This window comes from Miscanthus floridulus, chromosome 17 (assembly GCF_019320115.1).
Source record: "Miscanthus floridulus cultivar M001 chromosome 17, ASM1932011v1, whole genome shotgun sequence".
Taxonomy (NCBI): domain Eukaryota; kingdom Viridiplantae; phylum Streptophyta; class Magnoliopsida; order Poales; family Poaceae; genus Miscanthus; species Miscanthus floridulus.
In genome coordinates this window covers 42490773-42512328 of record NC_089596.1, presented here as the reverse complement: position 1 = coordinate 42512328, position 21556 = coordinate 42490773, and the positions used below count along the sequence as shown (strand labels likewise).

General features: G+C 47.9%; 1 long non-coding RNA gene across 2 annotated transcripts; it reads right to left on the bottom strand.

The window, feature by feature from the left end:
- Positions 1-257: 257 nt before the first annotated feature.
- Positions 258-21319, bottom strand: LOC136514949 (uncharacterized). 2 transcript variants are annotated; one of them, XR_010773904.1, is made up of 4 exons: positions 20919-21319; positions 20742-20821; positions 1010-1108; positions 258-837 (listed from the first exon to the last, which is right to left on the bottom strand). It is a non-coding gene; the product is annotated as an uncharacterized lncRNA (long non-coding RNA). The 2 variants fall into 2 exon arrangements; XR_010773906.1 differs by having other exon boundaries at positions 258-825.
- Positions 21320-21556: the final 237 nt, after the last annotated feature.

Genomic DNA, 21556 nt, shown 5'->3' with positions numbered 1-21556 from the left:
ATTTAAACCTCTATATCCATGCATTGGTTGAGAATTCTCTGTCCACCACTATCAAAGCTCGGTAGGCCATGCATGTATGTCGGATCGCTTTCCTTTTTCTTCTTCTGGAATAACATCATATGTGTCTAAACCGATACGATGTGTGGTCAAGAATATATCAATTGTCGCCATCTCTTATATAAAAAAATTTTGTCACTATCATAGTTCATCTTTTAGACTTTTACTAGCAAAAATGCCTGTGCAATACGACAGGAATAAAATATTATCCGACCATAGATAATACACCAAGATAGAGTTCAACGGTAGCAACAACATCATGGCAACTGCCAGCCTTTGCAAGTGATACTTAGTTCAGTAGCTCTTTTTGGTCTTCCATGAACTAAGTATAGATAGACCTTTGAAACTGGACGGAAGAGGGTGCAACATAATAGCGCTTCTGTCACATCTTTGGGAAAATGTAGTAAATGTGGTTGGCTGACAAAGTTTATCTGACCATCCATTAGTTCAACAAAACATTTGCTGATGGTCAATCCAATTTCAGTACCACTCGCCTGCGTGAAAAGTGTACACACCGTGCCTTGGGCATCCAATGGTGTGGACATCATAGGGCATTTCAGTTTTCTCATAAGCAAAAGCTTGAAGCTTTCCCAACTATTTCAGCTCTCAGCAGCTTCAAAACCACTTAAGTGTGTTGAGAGAAACACTGGTTGCTACAGTAGTTTTCTCATCTTTGTATGTAGTCATCCCATTTGCCACTGTCTCAACTTTGGCTTTTGTTGCAAGATTTGAGAGATTTTCAATATGAACTTGTTCAAAAATATGTCCCTGTTCTGTGAACTGTTAATGCAAGCAAATATAAATCATAAACTAAGCTAGCAAACAAACTTCAGAGTACTAATAAAACACTGCAGTACATTTTGCTAAAACTATGTGGATCTATCCCTAGTCTAGATAAAATGGCCCTCATTGTTTGGAGACATGCTTGGAAGGAAAGGTCATGCAGGCTTACCTTAGTTGAGTTGCCCACTAAATTTGTAATTTTCTGTCAAGATCTTCCAGGACCACCCAACAAGATTTCAGGAACTCTTTTAGAGCCATATACATCAAGCTACAATTTTGCAAAATAAAAGGAAATTAGTAAGGATAGAACAATAAGTTAGATATGCCCGGATGTATGATTATGAAACAAGTATCAATCAAAAGCTTGACAATACTCATACAACAGCAAAACATTTTAATCCTAAGGAAGTTGGTATTGGCTAGACATGAAATTGAAAACCAACAAGTCTCTACTATATTTTTTTTGAAAAAAAACAGTCTCCTATCAAAGCACTATTTGTCATCAGACACTACTCCACACAATTGCAGTACATAACGTGGTGTTGGTTCTAATTAACAGACAGACCAGACACTTATGGGTGACCTGAGCTATCATGGCCAGGATGTTTGCAGTCCAAACCACCAGCAAATATTGACCCATGGATGATGGATCTGTTAGCCCACTGGATCACCGGCTCAGGTGAGTCGACCACTCACCAGTCTTGCCGACCATGGCCGAGCACGATAGACGTTATCCGACAACACACTATGGTCAGAGGTAGAAGAAAGAAGTGAGAACAGAGCACACACACAGTACAAACACCAGCGTTGGCCAGAGCCCTGTATAGGAGATGACAAATATAAACTCTCTTTGTTGAGTTGCAGTGGCAAATTTATATATACAACTCTATCCATCTAGTCCCAGTACAACTGTCATGCTGCTACAGTGACTAGATAACACAGTAGGACTGACTTCTACGCCTGTCCCTGCCATGGCTACAGTGAGGCAGGTGAGCCGTTCGGCACCTGCCCCTGCAACGGCTACAGTACCACAGCAGGGAGCCTTTTCGGCGCCGTCTTCCCTTGCTGCATGTTCACACAAGGAAGCAATATATTATCTAACAATTCTTCCCCTAATCCTACTGCTATCCCTTCTACCCCTCCATGCCGATCATCTTCTTTAGCTCCGCGAGTCGAAGACATCCGAGCGGCTTGGTGAGGACGTCCGCGAGTTGCCGACCAGTTTCGACGAACTCGATGACGATCTGCCCTTCATCAACACAGTCCCTGAAGAAGTGGAACTTCACGTCGATGTGCTTGCTCCGGTCGTGGAGAACCAGATTCTTTGCGAGGGTGATGGCGGACTGGTTGTCCACCATCAGTGCTGGTGGGTGAGCTTCCGCACCAGTCAACTCGCCTAGCAGTCGGGGTAGCCACACAACTTGGCATGCCGCTGGGGCCGCCGCTACGTACTCTACCTCGCACGTAGATAGCGCCACCACCTTCTATTTGAGCGACAACCATGAAATTGAAGCCGACCCAAGGAAGACGAGCATGCTAGAGGTGCTCCATCGTCCATCGATGTCCCCTACCATATCTGCATCGCTGAACACAGTGAGCTGCAACCTACTCTCGCCGGTCTTGGGAAAGATGATCCCCTGATCCACCGTCCCCTTGACGTAGCATAGTAGCCGCTTCACCATAGCCCAATGATCCTCTCTGGGATCCTCCCTGAAGCGACTGACATAGCCCACAGTGAACGCAATGTCCGACCTCGTGTGGACTAGGTAGCACAGACCGCCAACGATGCTCCGGTAGAGTATTGCATCCACCTTCACCGTGGTGCTGGCCTTCGTCAGCTTCAGCTGCTCCTCCATCAGAGTCACGTCAGCTTTGAGGCATACGCGCTCTGACCGAGCATGAGTTCCTCCTTCCCCTGTCTCACTTTGATGCCGAGGTAGTAGGAGAGTACACCGAGATCGCTCATTCGAAAATGAGCTGCCATCTCGCGCTTGAAGCAGTTGATGTCCTCCGTACACGTGCCGGTGACGATCAAGTCATCCACATATACGCCGACGATGAGCTCCTCCTTCCTCCATCGCCGCATGTAGAGCGTGTGCTCGGTTGTGCACCGCTGGAACCCAAGCTCGCCCAGTGTGGCATCAAGCTTGGCATTCCACGCTCTTGGGGCCTGCCGCAGCCCATAGAGTGCCTTACGTAGTCGGAGCACCCTGTGCTCCGCTCCATTGACGATGAAACCTAGAGGTTGCCTGATGAAGACTGTCTCCGCTAGCTCACCATTGAGGAAGGCTGATTTAACGTCCAAGTGATGGACGCGCCAGTCCTTTGTTGCTGCCAAGGCTAGTAGCAAACGGACAGACTTCATACGCGCTATTAGTGCAAAGACTTCCTTGAAGTCGATGCCCTCACGCTGAACAAAGCCTCGGGCAATGAGGCATGCCTTGTGCTTAACAATGGCGCCAAGCTCGTCCTGCTTGACCTTGTACACCCATTTCAGGCTGATCAGATGGCATCCTAGAGGTGGATCAATGAGCTCCCAAGCAGCGGCGGACCCAGAAAATATTTCAGGGGGGCTGAACAACACTATTGTTCGATCTTAAGTCTCAGCCCCCCTACACTAGAATTTTGCCTAAAAATTCATGGGGGCTCCATAGGGGTTCCACTGCTGTGAAATGGGTAGGGGGCTTGAGCCCCCCCGCCCCACCACTGTGTTCGCCCCTGCTCCCAAGTCTCATTTTCCTCGACCGCCTTCATCTCCTCTAGCATCGCCCGTTGCCAGTTTTCGTCGTGCTCCGCCAGCATGAACGTGGGCGATTCCTCTGCACTGACGAGCAGCAACTCTTGGTCATTGAGCAGTCTTCCAGCCAGGCCTGAGGACCTTGTGCCATCGATGATGTCATCCAGCCTATGGAACCGCACCTCCTCACCTTCGTGGAAGGCATCCACGAACTTAGTGATGTCACTTGGAGGTGAGGCGAAGTCGATCGGCATTGATGGAGTTCCTTGTTCCGCCGGAGTGCTCAGCACGTCACCTTGAGTGCTCGGCACCCTAATTGCAGTGCTCGGCCCTACTCCTGGATAGCATGTCACCACTCCTAGAGCGGTTTGCACCCCTCCCAGAGTGCTTGACACACGTCTTGTAGTGATCGGCACCACTGCAAGACCTCTCAGCTCCGTGAAAGCATCTAGGCCCCTAGTTGGGTTTCGGTGATTAATGACAATACAAGATTACTATGACTAACATGTGTTTTGTAGATGCAATTAAGTTAGGCCATGGTAATGGAGATCGATCGGGCAATCAAAGTTGTCATACCCCTACGATGGAAATCGTTTCGGTTTTCAAAGGATGGACGACAAGACTTAGAGTAGTTTAGGACTTTGTTTTTTCCTTTGGCCGTACTATTAAGGGGGGTATGGACGGGTAGCTTGACCTAGTTGAGTCTAGTGAGTTAGGTGTGGTGCACACTTGTTAAAACTAGCTTTAGGTAGCTCCTATGAAGCCCTTTGATCCCATGGAGCAAACTTCATTCACAAATGATCGAGAGTTGGAAGTGAATGGAGGGTCAAATACTGACCGAACGCTGGCTCCGGTGCGACCGGACGCTGGCCGTAGGGTCCGGTCAGTTCATTTGACCGAGGAGATCAAGTCTGGTGTGACCGGTAGCTGGAAGGTCAATGTGACCGGACGCTAAGGTCCAGCGTCTGGTCGACTCCAGTAAGGGTCCAGACTTGAGAAAGTGTGACCGGACGTGTCCAGTCAATACTGACCGGACCCTGAGTATCCAGCGTCCGGTCGAGTCCAGTAAGGTTCCAGTAAGGGTTTTACGCGACCGGACGCGTCCGGTCAGTGCTGACCGGACCCTACCAGCGTCCGGTCAACTCATTACTACTGGTTCGTAGGTTGAACTGACCGGAGCGTCCGGTCAACACGATCGGAGCGTCCAGTCACCCCGTAGAAGCTCATAACGGTTCATTTTTCAGGCTGCCTTATAAATAGAAGCTCCACTCGTGTGTGGAGTCACTTTTGCTCATTTCAACAGCTGAGAAACATGTTTGTGAGTGCCAAGAAGAGCAAGGTCCTAGTGAGGTGTTTGTGATTTGAGAATCCAAGAGTGAAACCTCATTAGTGAATCAAGAGTAGACAAGTGTGCATCCATCTTCTCATTAGGCTTCGCGTGGTCAAGTGAGAGTTCGTGCTTGTTACTCTTGGTGATCGCCATCACCTAGATGGCTTGGTGGTGATTGTGAGCTTGGTGTTCACCCGGCGGAGCTTGTGGGTGACCCAACTCAAGTTGTGAGCGGTTTTGGGTGATTCGCCGCGACGGAGTGTCGAAGAATCAACCCGTAGAAAGCACTTGATCCTTGCGCGGATCAAGGGGGAGCTACACCCTTGCGCGGGTGCTCCAACGAGGACTAGTGGGGAGTGGCGACTCTCCGATACCTCGGCAAAACATCACCGTGTTCCTCTCTCCATTTACTTTGAGCATTTACTTTAAGTATTTACTTTGAGCAATTCAATACTTGTCTTTACATTCATAGAATTGCCATGCTAGAGTAAGTTTGGAACATAGGTTGCAAGTTTTTTGTGTGTTAATTTGATAGAAACACTTTTCTAGGCACAAGGGGTTAATTGGGCTATCCATAGGATTTGATTATTGCAAGAAAATTTAGAATTAGCCCAATTCACCCCCCCTCTTGGGCATCTTGATCCTTTCAATTGGTATCAGAGCCTCGTGCTCACATTTTTAAGCTTAACCGCTTAGAGTAAGATGTCTCACAGGGATGGACCTCCTCCTATCTTCGAGGGGGATGATTTTCCATATTGGAAAATTCGCATGGAGGCATACCTAGAAGCTCTAGATGTTGGAATTCTTAGAGCCGCCTCTCAAGGGTTCCCAACACCTAAGAATGCCGCACAACTTCAAGGTGATGAAGTAAACTATGAAAAATGGAATGCAAAGGCTCACAACACCATCTTTAGAGGCCTTTGCAAAGATGTGTTCAATCGTGTAAGGAACCACAAAGACGCCCATGCACTATGGTCGGATGTTTGTGCGCTCCATGAGGGAACCAAGAGTGAGTGTGAGGAACGCTATCATCTTGTAATTAAAAAGCTAAATTCTTTTGAGATGCTTCCCAAAGAAAGTGCTAATGAAATATATTCTCATTTAAATGTTCTTGTAGAGGAAGTCAATGGGCTTAGACTTACTCAAATGTCACCATCCGACGTTGTGAGAAAGATCTTGAGTGTCCTCCCCATTGACAAATATGGGCACATTGTGACCATGCTACATCAAGGTGATCTTTCTGCCACTACACTGACACAAATCTTGGGAAAGATCAATGCTCATGAGATGTATATGCACATCACGCCACAAGATGGCTCATCCTCTACAAAGAAGAAAGAGAAAGACTTAGCATTCAAAGCTAGCCAAGATAAGGGCAAGGCAAGACTTGAGTATGAGAGCTCAAGTGATGAAGATGATGAAGAAAGTCTTGCTCTCATGGTGAAGAAGACCGCCAAGATGCTAAAGAAGCTAAACAAGAGTGGCATCAAGTTTGATGGCAAGAAGAAGAAGTTCTTCACTAGCTCAAGAAGAAAGCCAATCTCTGAGATTGATTGCTACAATTGTGGTGAACTTGGACATCTAGCTCATCAATGTACAAAGCCCAAGAAAGACAAATTCAAGAATAAGGGCAAGAAAGATGATTCAAGCAATGAAGATGAAGACGAGAAGAAAAAGAACAAGCCATACAAGAAGAGAGATGGCAAAAAGAGGGACTTCTACAAGAAGAAGAAAAGTGGCAAGGCCTACATTGTCGGTGATTGGCTCATGGACATTGATTCATCCAGCGGATCATCCGATGATGATAGTGACAATGAGAAGGTGGCCGCCATTGCTATTGATCGTGCATCCTCACCACCACCATCGCCATCATCCTCTACACACCTATGCCTTATGGCCAAGGGTGAACGCAAGGTAACTAAGAGTGATGATAGTAGTGATGATGAGCAAGCTAGTGATGATGATAGCGATAGTGATGATGATTCACCTATATATGATGATCTTGTCAAAATACTAAGAAAATACACTAAGATCATTAGAAAGAGTAGAGCTACAAATGAAAAATTTGATGCTAAAAATGATTCACTCTTAGCTAAGTGTGATACATTAGAAAAGGCTAATGATGAGCTCAAAGAAACAAATGATTCTATATCATCCAAACTCAAGGAGCTCAAATCTTCTAAGAAAGAGCTTAAAGATAAACATGATAAACTTGAGTGGGTGCACAATGAGCTTATCACTAGTCACAACAAGCTAAAAGATGAATATACAACTCTAAAGATCAATTATGATACCCTTGTTATTGCACAAGAATTCTTACCAAATGAGCCACATGATGCTACTAACCATGTTGTTAAGATTGATATAGCTACCTCATGTGATGATTTAATTGGTGAGAGCATTGAGCATGGATCTAGTAGCAAAGGCAAGCAAGTGGTTGAGTGCAATGACTATGATGAGTATGTCAAGCTCAAGAGTGACAATGAGAAGCTCATGAAAGATCTTGAAGAGATGAAAAGTCACAACACCATTGTGCTAGAAACTCTTGATCATGACAAAGAGTTGATCCTTGAGAATGAGAAGCTCAAAGAAGAAAACAAGAAACTCAAGGAAGAGAAGAACAATGATATTCTCAAGGAAGAGAACAAGAAGCTCAAGATGGAGAAAGAGCATCTCAAGGTGGGATTGAGCAAGTTTGCTAGAGGCAAGCATCTCCAAAGTGAGCTACTCATGAATACCGTCATGAAGATGGATAGAAGTGGCATTGGATATATGGCAAGTGTAGAGAAGATGAAGGCCCAAGCTCAACACCAACAATCAAAGCCAAAGCCAAAGCCAAAGCCAAAGAGATGTTTTGAGTGTGGACAAGAAGGCCACTTTGCTCATGAGTGTCAAACTCCACCACCACAACCCTTGCCCAAGCATGCTAGACCCTTTGCTTTCAATGCTCACTACATGCTTAGAAAAGATTCTAGTGGAAAGATGAAAGTCATGTTCTTAGGACCCCCAACAAGAGTAGGCCTAAGAAGATTTGGGTGGCTAAGTCACTTGTTGAGAAGGTGAAGGGCCCTCAACAAGTTTGGATCCCTAAAGCTTGAATCTCTTGTGTGTAGGTGAACTACAAGACCGATGGAAGTCATTGGGTTATTGATAGTGGTTGCACTCAACATATGACCGGTGATCCTTGTATGTTCACCTCACTAGATGAAGAGGTAGATGGACAAGAGAAAATAACATTTGGAGATAATTCAAAGGGCAAGGTTAAAGGATTGGGCAAAGTGGCAATATCAAATGATCATTCCATCTCCAATGTGCTCTATGTTGCTTCATTGAGCTTCAACTTGCTATCCGTTGGGCAATTGTGTGATCTTGGCTTTCAATGCTTGTTCACCGAGAAGGAGGTTGTTGTATCCAAGGTAGATGACAATCAAGTGATATTCAATGGATTTAGATACAACAACTTATATCCAGTTGACTTCACCTCCGAAGATGCAAACTTGAAGACTTGCCTATTCACCAAAACAACACTTGGGTGGCTATGGCATAGAAGACTTGCTCATGTTGGGATGAGCTCACTCAAGAAGCTTATGAAGAATGATTTGGTGAGAGGGTTGAAGGATGTGAAGTTTGAGAAGGACAAGCTTTGTAGTGCATGTCAAGCCGGCAAGCAAGTTGCAAACACTCATCCAACCAAAGCTTTCATGTCAACCACAAGAGTGCTAGAACTCCTACACATGGATTTATTTGGACCAACAACATACAAGAGTTTGGGTGGAAATCTCTATTGTCTTGTGATTGTGGATGACTATTCAAGGTATACATGGGTGTTCTTCCTTCATGACAAATCCAAAGTTACATCTTGTTTCAAGAAGTTTGCTAAGAGAGCTCAAAATGAATTTGAAGTGAAGTTCAAGAAGATAAGAAGTGACAATGGCAAAGAGTTTGACAACACAAACATAGAAGCTTATTGTGATGAAGTTGGAATCAAACATGAAGTCTCCGCCACCTATACTCCTCAACAAAATGGTGTAGTTGAGAGGAAGAACCGGACTTTGATCACTCTTGCAAGGACAATGCTAGATGAGTACAACACCCCCGAAGCTCTATGGGTGGAAGCAATCAACACCGCATGTTATGCATCCAACCGCCTATTTCTTCAAAAGTTCCTTGTCAAGACACCGTATGAGTTGCTCAATGGGAAGAAGCCGGACGTCTCCTTGTTTAGGGTGTTTGGTTGCAAGTGCTACATCTACAAGAAGCGACAACACCTAGGGAAGTTTCAAAGACGTTGTGATATAGGTTTTCTTGTTGGTTACTCATTGAAGTCCAAAGCATATAGAGTATTTAATCATGCCACCGGCTTGGTTGAAGAAAACATATGATGTGGAATTTGATGAATCTAACGGCTCCCAAGGAGCACATGAGAATCTTGATGATGTAGGTGATGAACCATTGAGGGAGGCTATGAAGAATATTCTGGTAGGAGACATCAAGCCAAAAGATGATGAAGATGAGTACAAGTCATTAACCAACCTTCTTCATCAAGTGTGCCACAAGATGGTGAAAAAGATGGGAGAGTAGAAAATGAAGATACTCATATCTCCCATGAGCAAATGGTGGTACAAGCACAAGATGTTGATGCTCCACAACCTCCTCCTCAAGTGGTCAATAGAAGAAATACACCTCTCCTACAAGATCATCCACAAGATCTCATCATAGGGAGTCCATCAAAGGGTGTAATGACTCGATCTCAAAAACTTACTTCATTTATTGCTCATCACTCTTTTGTCTCTTGCTATGAGCCTACCAAGGTAGAAGAAGCTCTTAAAGATCCGGATTGGATAAATGCCATGCATGAAGAGTTGAACAACTTCACTCGCAATGAAGTTTGGACTCTTGAAGAGCGACCAAAAGGTGCAAGAGTCATTGGAACAAAGTGGGTGTTCCGCAACAAGCAAGATGATCAAGGTGTTGTTGTGAGGAACAAGGCAAGACTAGTTGCAAAGGGATTCTCTCAAGTTAAAGGTTTGGATTTTGGAGAGACCTTTGCACCGGTTGCAAGATTAGAAGCCATCTGTATCCTTCTTGCATATGCATCACATCATGAAATGAAACTATATCAAATGGATGTGAAAAGTGTATTTTTAAATGGCTTTATTAATGAACTAGTCTATGTTGATCAACCTCCCAGGTTTGAAGACCCTAGATATCCTAATCATGTTTATAGGTTGTCCAAGGCACTATATGGGCTTAAACAAGCCCCAAGAGCTTGGTATGAGCGCCTTCGGGACTTCCTTATTGAGAAGGGCTTCACCATTGGGAAGGTCGACACTACACTATTCACCAAGAAGCTTGATGGGCATATCTTTATTTGTCAAGTATATGTTGATGATATCATCTTTGGATCATCAAATAAAGACTCATGCAAAGAATTTGGTGAACTGATGTCAAAGGAGTTCGAGATGTCCATGATTGGTGAGCTTACATTCTTTCTTGGTTTTCAAGTCAAGCAAATGAAAGAAGGCATCTTCATCTCTCAAGAGAAATACACTAAAGATCTTCTCAAGAGATTCAAGATGGATGAATGTAAGCCAATCAAGACACCAATGCCTACAAATGGACATCTCGACCTAGATGAGGGAGGTAACCCGGTTGATCAAACTCTCTACCGTTCTATGATTGGTAGCTTGTTATATTTAACCGCATCTAGGCCCGACATCATGTTTAGTGTGTGTATGTGTGCTAGATTTCAAGCTAGTCCTAAGGAAACACATTTAATTGCCGTAAAAAGAATCCTTAGGTATCTTAAGCACACACCAAGCATTGGCCTTTGGTATCCCAAAGGAGCTTTATTTGAATTAATTGGCTATTCCGATTCGGATTACGCCGGGTGCAAGGTTGATAGAAAGAGCACATCCGGAGGGTGTCATTTGCTTGGTAGATCACTTGTGTCTTGGTCCTCCAAGAAACAAAATAGTGTGGCTCTGTCCACCACCGAAGCATAATACATTGCCGCGGGTGCATGTTGTGCACAAATTTTATACATGAAACAAACTTTGCTAGACTATGGTGTAGTTCTAGAAAAGGTACCTCTTTTGTGCAACAATGAAAGTGCGGTAAAACTTGCAAATAATCCGGTTCAACACTCTCGCACCAAGCATATAGATATCCACCATCACTTTCTAAGAGATCATGTGGCTAAAAATGATATATCACTAGAAGGTGTAAGATCTGAAGATCAATTAGCGGATATCTTCACTAAACCGCTAGATGAGGCTACATTTTGTAGATTGCGGAATGAGCTCAATGTACTTGATTTTAGTAACTTCACTAAAAATTGAGCTTGTGTTGTCCCTTGCATTCATTGTATTATACAACATGCTTAATTTGTGGCAATGCATATAGGGCTTGTCTAACATGGTTAAGATAACTGCCGAAAAGCGTGTGAAGAAGCTTAATCTTGGATCAAACTTGACAAGCAACTAGATTTACTTACAAGTATTGCATATGCATGAATGTTGTTTTGTCGTTTTGTTTCATTTGCCCTCTTGTTGCCTATTTTCTTAAAAAGAATTATAGCCTAAGGCAAAATATTTTGAAAAATATGAGGGTTTGAGAGAGGTCACTCACATCAGTCCCAATTGGTGTCTATTTGGATCTTATTCAAGTTGGGACTTGATTGGGAACAGGCAGCGCGAAGGAAGTTTGAAGATTTGCTGGAAAAAGTGCTCCGGACGTTGCTGTCCAGCGTCTGGTCAGTTCACAGGAGGTGAACTGCTACTAAAGGAGTGATCGGACGCTGCGTCTGTGCGTCCGGTCAGGAGAGGATCCAGCGTCCGGTCGATTGAAGGAAGAACAAGTTGTACTGACCGAACCCTGCCTGTGTCCGGTCATGGACCACCGGATGCGTTCGGTCCCGATTCCAGAGGAATTGGACCTCTCTGGAATCGACCAAACGCTGGGTGGTAGTGTCCGGTCGCTACCACCGGAGCGTCCGGTCAATGGATCTCGCGTGATTTCAAGTCTCTTTTCCGTTTCCTTCTCTGTCACGTTCGGGACCCTCATATAACCATGCCTTTCGGGCTCTTTTCTCCTTGACCTAATCCAGTTAGCCCCCAGCGCCGCTGCATCCAGCCCTAGCCCTTGCCGCCGCCAGGTTGCCGCCGCTGCTCACCCGCGCCACCGCAGCTCCATCCTGAGCTCGCATCTCCCGCGCCCAAGCTCACCGCGGCGCCACAACCCCCGTGCCGTTGCTCCTTGCGCCAGCCTCGCTGGTCACCGCGCCGCCGTTGAGGAACCCTCTACCGAGCCTCACCACCCATCTCTCACGTGTCTGCGATGCCGGAGTCAAGACCAAGGGGCTCTCAAGGCCTTTGATTCAACCCTTACCCTACCTCCTTGATCGGTAAGGCTAGACATTTTCAATCTTGATCTATTGTGACCTAGATTGAATTGCAGTGCACTGATTCCCCATTGCATTCAGGGCTTTTGACCTAACCCTAGCTGGTTCCGAGGTTCCCCCACGTGACATCTCATCTTTTCTCGGATCGCTGTTCGTCAGGTAGAAAGCCATTCATTTCAAGTTTGTATCTACATTGCTTTCTCTATTAGGGTTTCGCATCTATTAGACATATTGTATTTATTTGTATATCCATCTATTCTATCATGCAGCGTGTCATGCCGCTGAGTTTCGTGTGACAGTTGTCAGATAACTCGGGGCCAAGCTTGTGAGTACGGACCAAGGCCAAGCCTCGAAAGCGGCAGTTTGACAGTTAATCTTGGTCAGTGACAGTTCATCATCTTGTCAGTTCAGATGGCTCGCACCAAGAACATTGGTGGTGGCCCAGGTGATGATGATCGGAGGCCCCCGCCTCGCTAGCCTATAGGATCGAAGGGCAAGTCAACCAAGCAGGTGACATCCAAGAAGCGCAAGTACCCCGACGCAGAGACAACGAGAGCAGCAGCTGTTGCAGAGGCCGTAGAGCGTGCCGAGAGAGGTGGTGCCCACAGTGGAGTTGTCATTGCAGATTAGCCGGTTTCTCTAGCAGTGAGAGCTATGCTTGAGGAGGTAGAGCGTCGTCATGGTAGTCCAGCTAGGACTACCACGCTTGCAGGACAACGGGTTGCCATTGAGGAGGGTCAGTCAGCAGAGCAGGAGCCAGTTCAGCAGACTCAAGAGGGCGAGCAGGCACAGCAGACCCAGGAGGCCGAGGGGACAGAGCCGACACCCTAGCTTCGCCGCTCTGGACGGGCCCGTGTACCAGTCTCACCGAGGCCGCCGACACAGCGGAGGGGATCACGTCCACCACCTAGACCACAGGGTCCACCTCCAGTGGTGCATCTTGACTTGAGGGCCACCACTGCCAGATAGGTTCAGCAGCTGCAATTTATAGAGTTTGAGGTTTGGTTTCCTCCGAGGAGGGATGAGAGAGTAGCTGAGGGTTTCTACACGCCACTGCAGGAAGATTTCTACAATGCTTATCTCAACAGTAGGGCAGTGTTCAGATCTCAGAGAGTCTGTCGGATAGAGTCTATTGTGGCAGCAGCCGGAGAGCACATTCGGCCTTACTTATCATATTTGTCAGGGTTGACAGATTTGATTGGACAGACAGGAATATATGTACCATCTTGGGTTCGTCAGTTTTATGCTTCACTCTTCATCGATCCACATCACAGATTTATTCACTTTGCTTTCAGAGGCAAAGACTACAGAGTGATGAGTGGCAGGGCCAGAGAGATACTGAGGCTATAGGAACAGCCTGTCAAGATGCATGAGGTTTGTTATGGACAGCAGGAGCCTCCCAGGCATCCTCATGGAGGGCAGGTGCCCCCTATAGATTTAGTGCGACATTGCTTCAAGGAGCCTTTTGGTGAGGGGTCGAGCAGAAACCCCAGTGACTTGACTCCTACAGCGAGAGTGCTAGAGGCCATTATCAGGAGGACACTGCTTCCCAGGTTGGGATATAGGGAGGGCCTGACTCGCTTACAGCTTTGGCTTCTCAATGCCCTGATGCAGCAGACAATATTTGATATCTAGGATCTTCTTCTTTCAGAGATGGAGGATACAATAGCTGAGGGATTCAAGGGTCGCAGGCAGCTTCCCTATGCTCACTAGATCACGTTTCTCATTCGCAGAGTAGTGCTTGATAAGCCCCCAGGTATGATGGATGAGTATACAGGTGCCACCATAGAGTTCCCAACTTACAACCTGTCATAGAGGATCAGACACAACACTCCTCAGGCACCCAGATAGCCTAGCCGTCGTCCCGACATGCCAGAGTCAGCAGCTCAGCAGGATGAGATTATTAGAGGGATTGCATCCACTGAGGAGGAGGAGCTAGAGGCACAGCAGGAGGTGAGCGAGTATAGTGACAGCTCTAACGACGACTACCAGCCTATTTCTCAGATGCCTCCACGCAGACATGATGCAGAGGCCGGTAGCTCCAGTTCTGCTCCACCTGCTCCGCAGATAGACCCCGCTCTCATTGCTATTCTTGAGCGGATGCAGCAGACACAGGATAGATAGGCATAGGAGATAGCTTCTACTTTTGCCCAGTTTTAGACTCGATAGGACGAGTTCCAGAGGCAGCAGCAGGCCATGCAGCAGCAGCAGATGCATCTGCAGCAGATACTCTTATAGCAGCAGCTTATGGGTTTCATGCAGCATGTAGTGACAGCTCTTGGGGCCCCACAGCCACAGTCTTCGCCCCAGCTTGCTCCGCCTGCCACCACTTCGACGATTCCAGCAGTACAGCCCAGTGGGCTCCAGAGTCAGGGACAGCCTCCAGCTCAGTTTACTTCACCTCTTGTATAGGTGTCCCAGTGGTTGGCCTCACCCGTGGTAGCCCTGCAGTTCACTCCACTTCAGACGGGCTTCACACCAGAGCAGTCTTCCTCGCTATTTGTGCCTGACACGTCTATCTCTAGGAGTCTTGGAGCATCGTTCCGCAAGTTGACCAGCATGCCTACTCCGCCTCATATGCATACCGCCGGTCCATCTACAGCAGCTCCAGTCGCAGTGGCTACTCAGAGGCTCCCCTCATTTGTCGCCTCGTCAGATCCTACGACAAATATACTAGCAGCTTCATAGGCAGCACCAGCCCCAGCTCAGACCCAGACTGCTTCAGCGACACTTCCTGCTTCAGAGGGTCAGCCAGTTCAGAGCTCAGGGTTAGATGATGATGGCGCCCAGTTCCAGCTTGCTCCTCGCACCTCAGCGCCCGGCTCGTCTGCTGCAGCCCCACGGACCGACCCCTAGGTTTTGGTGTTTGATGCAAAAGAGGAGAGGGTTTGAGTATGTAGTCTCAGGGGGAGCTACATTTAGGGGGAGCTAGTTATCTAGTATTAGCTTATTATATATATTTGGAGTTCTATTTGTGTGATACACTATTACTTATGCATTCATGTGTGTTTACTTTCATGCATTCTATTATATATATGTGATAGTGCTATCTATATGATTGTGATATATGACATGTGTGCTTTCTACTTTGCATTATTTAAATGTCATATCACTTGTGTTATGCTCATTTGACTTTGCTTCCACATTTAAACTCTGTTGCAAATGAGCTTTGTTAATCGTACTCATGCTTATTTCACATCCTTTGAGTACATTGTGTTGGCTTGGGTCATGTAAGCTTGACTAACAATTTTGTTCTTATCGACAAAAGCTTATATGAACCAAGCCCGTCAAAAACCTCACTCTTTCACATACTCGAGGTGGTATTGTCATCAATCACCAAAAAGGGGGAGATTGAAAGCATCTAGGCCCCTAGTTGGGTTTCGGTGATTAATGACAATACAAGATTACTATGACTAACATGTGTTTTGTAGATGCAATTAAGTTAGGCCATGGTAATGGAGATCGATCGGGCAATCAAAGTTGTCATACCCCTATGATGGAAATCATTTCGGTTTTCAAAGGATGGACGATAAGGTTAAGGATGACTAGTTCTAAGTGTCGATTGGAGTTGGAGAGACACTTAGAGTAGTTTAGGACTTTGTTTTTCCTTTGGCCATACTATTAAGGGGGGTATGGACGGGTAGCTTGACCTAGTTGAGTCTAGTGAGTTAGGTGTGGTGCACACTTGTTAAAACTAGCTCTAGGTAGCTCCTATGAAGCCCTTTGATCCCATGGAGCAAACTTCATTCACAAATGATCGAGAGTTGGAAGTGAATGGAGGGTCAAATACTGACCGGATGCTGGCTCCGGTGCGACCAAACGCTAGCCACAGGGTCCGGTCAGTTCATTTGACCGAGGAGATCAAGTCTGGTGTGACCGGACGCTGGAAGGTCAATGTGATCGGACGCTGAGGTCCAGCGTCCGGTCGACTCCAGTAAGGGTCCAGACTTGAGAAAGTGTGACCGGACGTGTCCGGTCAATGCTGACCGGACCCTGAGTATCCAACGTCCGGTCGAGTCCAGTAAGGTTCCAGTAAGGGTTTTATGCGATCGGACGCGTCCGGTCAGTGCTGACGGGACCCTGCCAGCGTCCGGTCAACTCATTACTACTGGTTCGTGGGTTGAACTGACCGGAGCGTCCGGTCAACACGATCAGAGCGTTCGGTCACCCCGCAGAAGCTCATAATGGTTCGTTTTTTAGGCTGCCTTATAAATAGAAGCTCCACTCGTGTGTGGAGTCACTTTTGCTTATTTCAACAGCTGAGAAACACGTTTGTGATTGCCAAGAAGAGCAAGGTCCTAGTGAGGTGTTTGTGATTTGAGAATCCAAGAGTGAAACCTCATTAGTGAATCAAGAGTAGACAAGTGTGCATCCATCTTCTCATTAGGCTTCGCGTGGTCAAGTGAGAGTTCGTGCTTGTTACTCTTGGTGATCGCCATCACCTAGACGGCTTGGTGGTGATTGTGAGCTTGGTGTTCACCCGGCGGAGCTTGTGGGTGACCCAACTCAAGTTGTGAGCGGTTTTGGGTGATTCGCCGCGACGGAGTGTCGAAGAATCAACCCGTAGAAAGCACTTGATCCTTGCGCGGATCAAGGGGGAGCTACACCCTTGCACGGGTGCTCCAACGAGGACTAGTGGGGAGTGGCGACTCTCCGATACCTCGGCAAAACATCGCCGCGTTCCTCTCTCTATTTACTTTGAGCATTTACTTTAAATATTTACTTTGAGCAATTCAATACTTGTCTTTACATTCATAGAATTGCCATGCTAGAGTAAGTTTGGAACATAGGTTGCAAGTTTTTTGTGTGTTAATTTGATAGAAACACTTTTCTAGGCACAAGGGGTTAATTGGGCTATCCATAGGATTTGATTATTGCAAGAAAATTTAGAATTAGCCCAATTCACCCCCCCCTCTTGGGCATCTTGATCCTTTCACTCCGCTATGGGAGTGCTCGGCACCCGTCCTGGAGTGGTCGCCACCACTACAAAACCTCCCGGCATGACTCCTAGCGTGCTCGGCATCCCTTTAGGAGTGCTCGGCACTCCTCCCTAAGTGCTCAGCATCCCTCCCAAAGTGCTCGTCACTGCCCCTGGAGTGCTCGGCACTGCCCCGGGAGTGCTCGGCTCTGTTGCTGGAGTGCTCGGCACCCCTTCTAGAGTGCTCGGCACCTCTTCCCCAGCGTCTCCACCACCATGGATGACTAGGTGCTCGACGACAAAGGTGCTGGTGAAGCCACCAACTCCCCCCGTGCTTGGTCTGTTCCAGTCCCAAGCCGCCTTCTCATCGAACATGACGTCGCGTGATACAAGTACCTTGTCTCCACGTGGGTCATAGAGCCAATACGCCTTGGTACCCTTCGCATAGCCCAAGAACACCATCGGTGTGCTCCTGTCCTCCAGCTTGGTGAGGATCGGTTTCGTCTCCCTAACGTGGCCGATGTAGCCGAATATCCGGAGGAAGGACACGCTCGGCTTGCGCCCATACCAAGATTTGCACGACGTCTTGCCCATCAGGGCCTTGGTCGGAGCGTGGTTGAGGATGAACACTGCCATGGTCACCGCCTCACCCCAGAACCTTGCTGGCATGCCTTTGGCCTTCATCATTGATCGAGCCATGCCGACCACCATCTGATTCCGCCTTTCCACCATGCAATTCTATTGTGGTGAGTACGGCGTCGTGTGGTGGCGCACCACACCCTGATCTGCGTAGTACGCAGTCAACTCCACTGAAGTGAATTCGCCACCGCGATCAATCCTCAGCATGCGGAGCTTCTTGCCGCTCTTGGCCTTCGCGCACATCTTGAACTTCTTGATCGCCACCGCCGCTTCGTCCTTACTCGTTAGGAGTTGCAGCCACATGTAGCGACTACAATCATCCACGAGCAGGACGAAGTACCGCCTACCACCGTCTGTGGCTGGCGTGATTGGCCTATAGAGGTCGCCGTGGACGAGCTCGAGAGCGTCCTCCACGCGATACTTGGCCGCTTTTGGGAATGGTAGCCTCTTCTGCTTCTCGGCTAGGCAGCTGTCACACAGCTCACCTCCGTGCTTGATGTGGGATAGCCCTCGGACCATCTTCTCTAACCGACCAAGCGCGTCGAAGCTGACATGTCCGGGTCAGGCATGCCACAGCCATGGTTCCTTGGTCTGCCTTGCCGCCAGGCACACTGGCTGCTCTACCTTCAGGTTGAGTAGGTACAACCGGTTCAGGGACCTCTTCACCTTGGTGAGAAGTTGCTGCTCTCGGTCCCTGATCCTAAGGACTCCATCCTTGATCAGTACATTGCTACCACGCTCATCCAGCTGACCAATGCTGATGATGCTAGAACACAACTGTAGGATGTAATATACATCTGTTAGTGCGTGGTGCTCCCTGTTCAAGAACCTGAAGATGATGGTGCCGCGTCCTCGGATAGCCACCCTTGAGCCGTCACCAAACTTCACCTTACCGGTAACATCGTCGTTGAGCTCGGAGAAGGATGCCTTGGAGCCTGTCATGTGGTTGCTGGCACCAGAGTCCAGGTACCACCGCTGCTCCTAGTCGACGCCCACACATCCGAGGTGGACTTAGGCGCGTGGTTCATCGAGGTTGACAGCCTTTAGGGCCTTCCTAGGTCCTTCCACCGTCGTCACCTCTTCCTTCTCCTCGGTCTCGACGTCGTGCAGTGCACATAACATCTCCATCAGGATAGTGGTATCATCATCATCATCGGCTTGCGCTAGATGAGCCTCAACCTTCTTCTCCTGCTTGCGGTTTGGGCACTCCCGTGCCCAATAGCCCGTCTTCCAGCAGCGCCGACAGACATTGGGGTCGATCTGCTTCTTCTTCATCGAAGAAGCCTTGCCGCGGCGTTTGCCATCGCCACCGTGGCTGGAGGAGGCTACCCCGGAGTTCCTCCGAGCAGCCCACTCCTCCTCTATTAGCAGCAGTTTGCCGCTGTCCTTCGTTGCTATCGCCTGCCCTAGGCGCTCGTCCACCACCCGCAGATGGCCTGTCACATCCTCAATGGTGAGGGTGGACAAGTCCAGCATCGTCTCTATGGAGAGAGTGATCTGGATGTACTTTGCCGGCACGGAGTGAAGGTACTTGGAGACCACCTCCTCTTCGTCGATGGTGACGCCGTGGCTCTTTAGCTTGCTGATGAGCGTCTATAGGCGGAGGAAGAAGTCCTCGACCGTTTCACCATCCTTAAACTTGTGGTTGGCGTACTCATGCTTCAGAAGCTGGGCCGTCGCCTTCTTTGCACGGTCGGAACCAACGCGCATCGCCGCAATAGCCTTCCACGCCTCCTTAGCAGAGCTCTTTGCCCCCAACGGCTCCCTATACTCCACCGGTACAGCAGCGAGGATAGCCTCCAATGCTGACATGTCATCCTCCTCATTGTCGGTGCTCTTGTCAACAACACTCCAGAGCCCTCGGGCTCTGAGCTTGACCTTCATGGTCACCGACCACTCTCCATAGTTGGTGCGAGTTAGCGTCTGCCAACTGGTGCCGCTGACCTCCCGCACCGTGCAAACAACGACCTCCTATCGTGGTTGGATAGCCATAGCAGTGTCACTGCTGTCGTCCATCTCCAAACCATTCGTCATCGCCAGCGGTTAGTCCAGCGACGGCGCTTACTCGGCTTTGATACCACTTGTTAGCCCACTGGATCATCGGCTCAGGTGAGTCGACCACTCACCAGTCTTGTCGACCATGGCCGAGCACGACAGATGTTATCCAACCACACACTATGGTGAGAGGTAGAAGAAAAAAGTGAGAACAGAGCACACACACAGTACAAGCACCAGCGTTGGCCGGAGCCTTGTATAGGAGATGGCAAATCTGAACTCTCTTTGTTGAGTTGTAGTGGCAAACTATATATACAACTATATCCATCTAGTACTGGTATAGCTGCTCTACTGCTACAGTGACTAACACAGCAGGACTGACTTCTGCGTCTGTCCCTGCTGTGGCTACATTGAGGCAGGTGAGCCGTTCGGCGTCTGCCCCTGCAGCGGCTACAGTACCACAACAGGAAGCTTTTTCGGCGCCGCCTTCCCTTACTGTGTGTTCATATAAGGAAACAGTAGATTATCTAACAGCATCCAGCAACGGTGCAGTTACCAAATGTGGAATACTCGTTGTTCAGCACTTGTTACCATTTAACTTTCTATCTGAATCCAAAAAATCTGGTTCAGAACATTTAATTTTCTTCGAGGGTCGATTATCAAAATCCTCAACAGCACTTGATTCAACAATATGATCCATTCTATGTAAAAACAGCAATAAACAAAATATTTAAGTCAAATATGTTTGCAGCAATAACCAAACCAGAAAAAAAAAACAAATTTCACATATTACAATGAATCACGTATTGGCCAGCAATAACCATACCATAAAAAATCTGATCTTTTTCGGTACATAAGAACAATCAGTGAGGAAGCTAACCTTGTTGAACATGTGTATGGCGAGACCAGAATATTTGGACGTGTGTACGGCAAGATCAGGTGCTCGGCGAGATAAGCTACCTGTTGTGCTTGTCGAGGTTATCCCAAAGGCACTAGCAATATAAAAGTACGAAAAAACCAGATCGAATTCGGGTCGTATGTGGAGTTCGTAACATACCATGGATTTGATTTTTCGATTTGATTAGAATCCAATTCCGATCCGATTCGGACTCCCTCGGCCAACACGGCGGCGCCTGCAACTCGAAGAACGTGGAAGCTGGGCGGCCGGGATAAGAGGGTGGAAGGTCCGGATGTGAACGCGCGTGTGGCCACGCCGGCCGGCCTACGTGGCCACGTGCTCCGTCCGCGAAGCCTGCAACGGCCGGGACGGCCAGGCGGGTTGGCAGCATGCGACGTTCGGGACGAGCGGGCGGGTGGCCTGCTGTGGCCGCGCTGGGCGTCCCGATTTGCTGGCGGAGCCGTCCTGGTTAGCCGAGGGGAGCGGCGGCGGCGCTGAATGGAAGCATCGGCGGCGCGGGAGTGAAGCGATGCGGCGGCGGCATGAGGAGACGTGATGAACCTTTTTTTTAATCCGCGACGTGAGGAAAATCGGGTGAGTGCGCTGCATGCGAGCAAATGGGATCGGGGTGAGTGGACCGGGACGGTTGGGCTGAATTGAATGGGCTGGATGAAAAAAATGCCGGAAATTTTGCCTTTTGAATTTCCTTTTGATTATTAGGGATAGATTATGAACTCTGACATACTTCCTCTGGTCCTAAATAATTGTCATCGTTGGCATGAGTGCCGTAAGTTTAA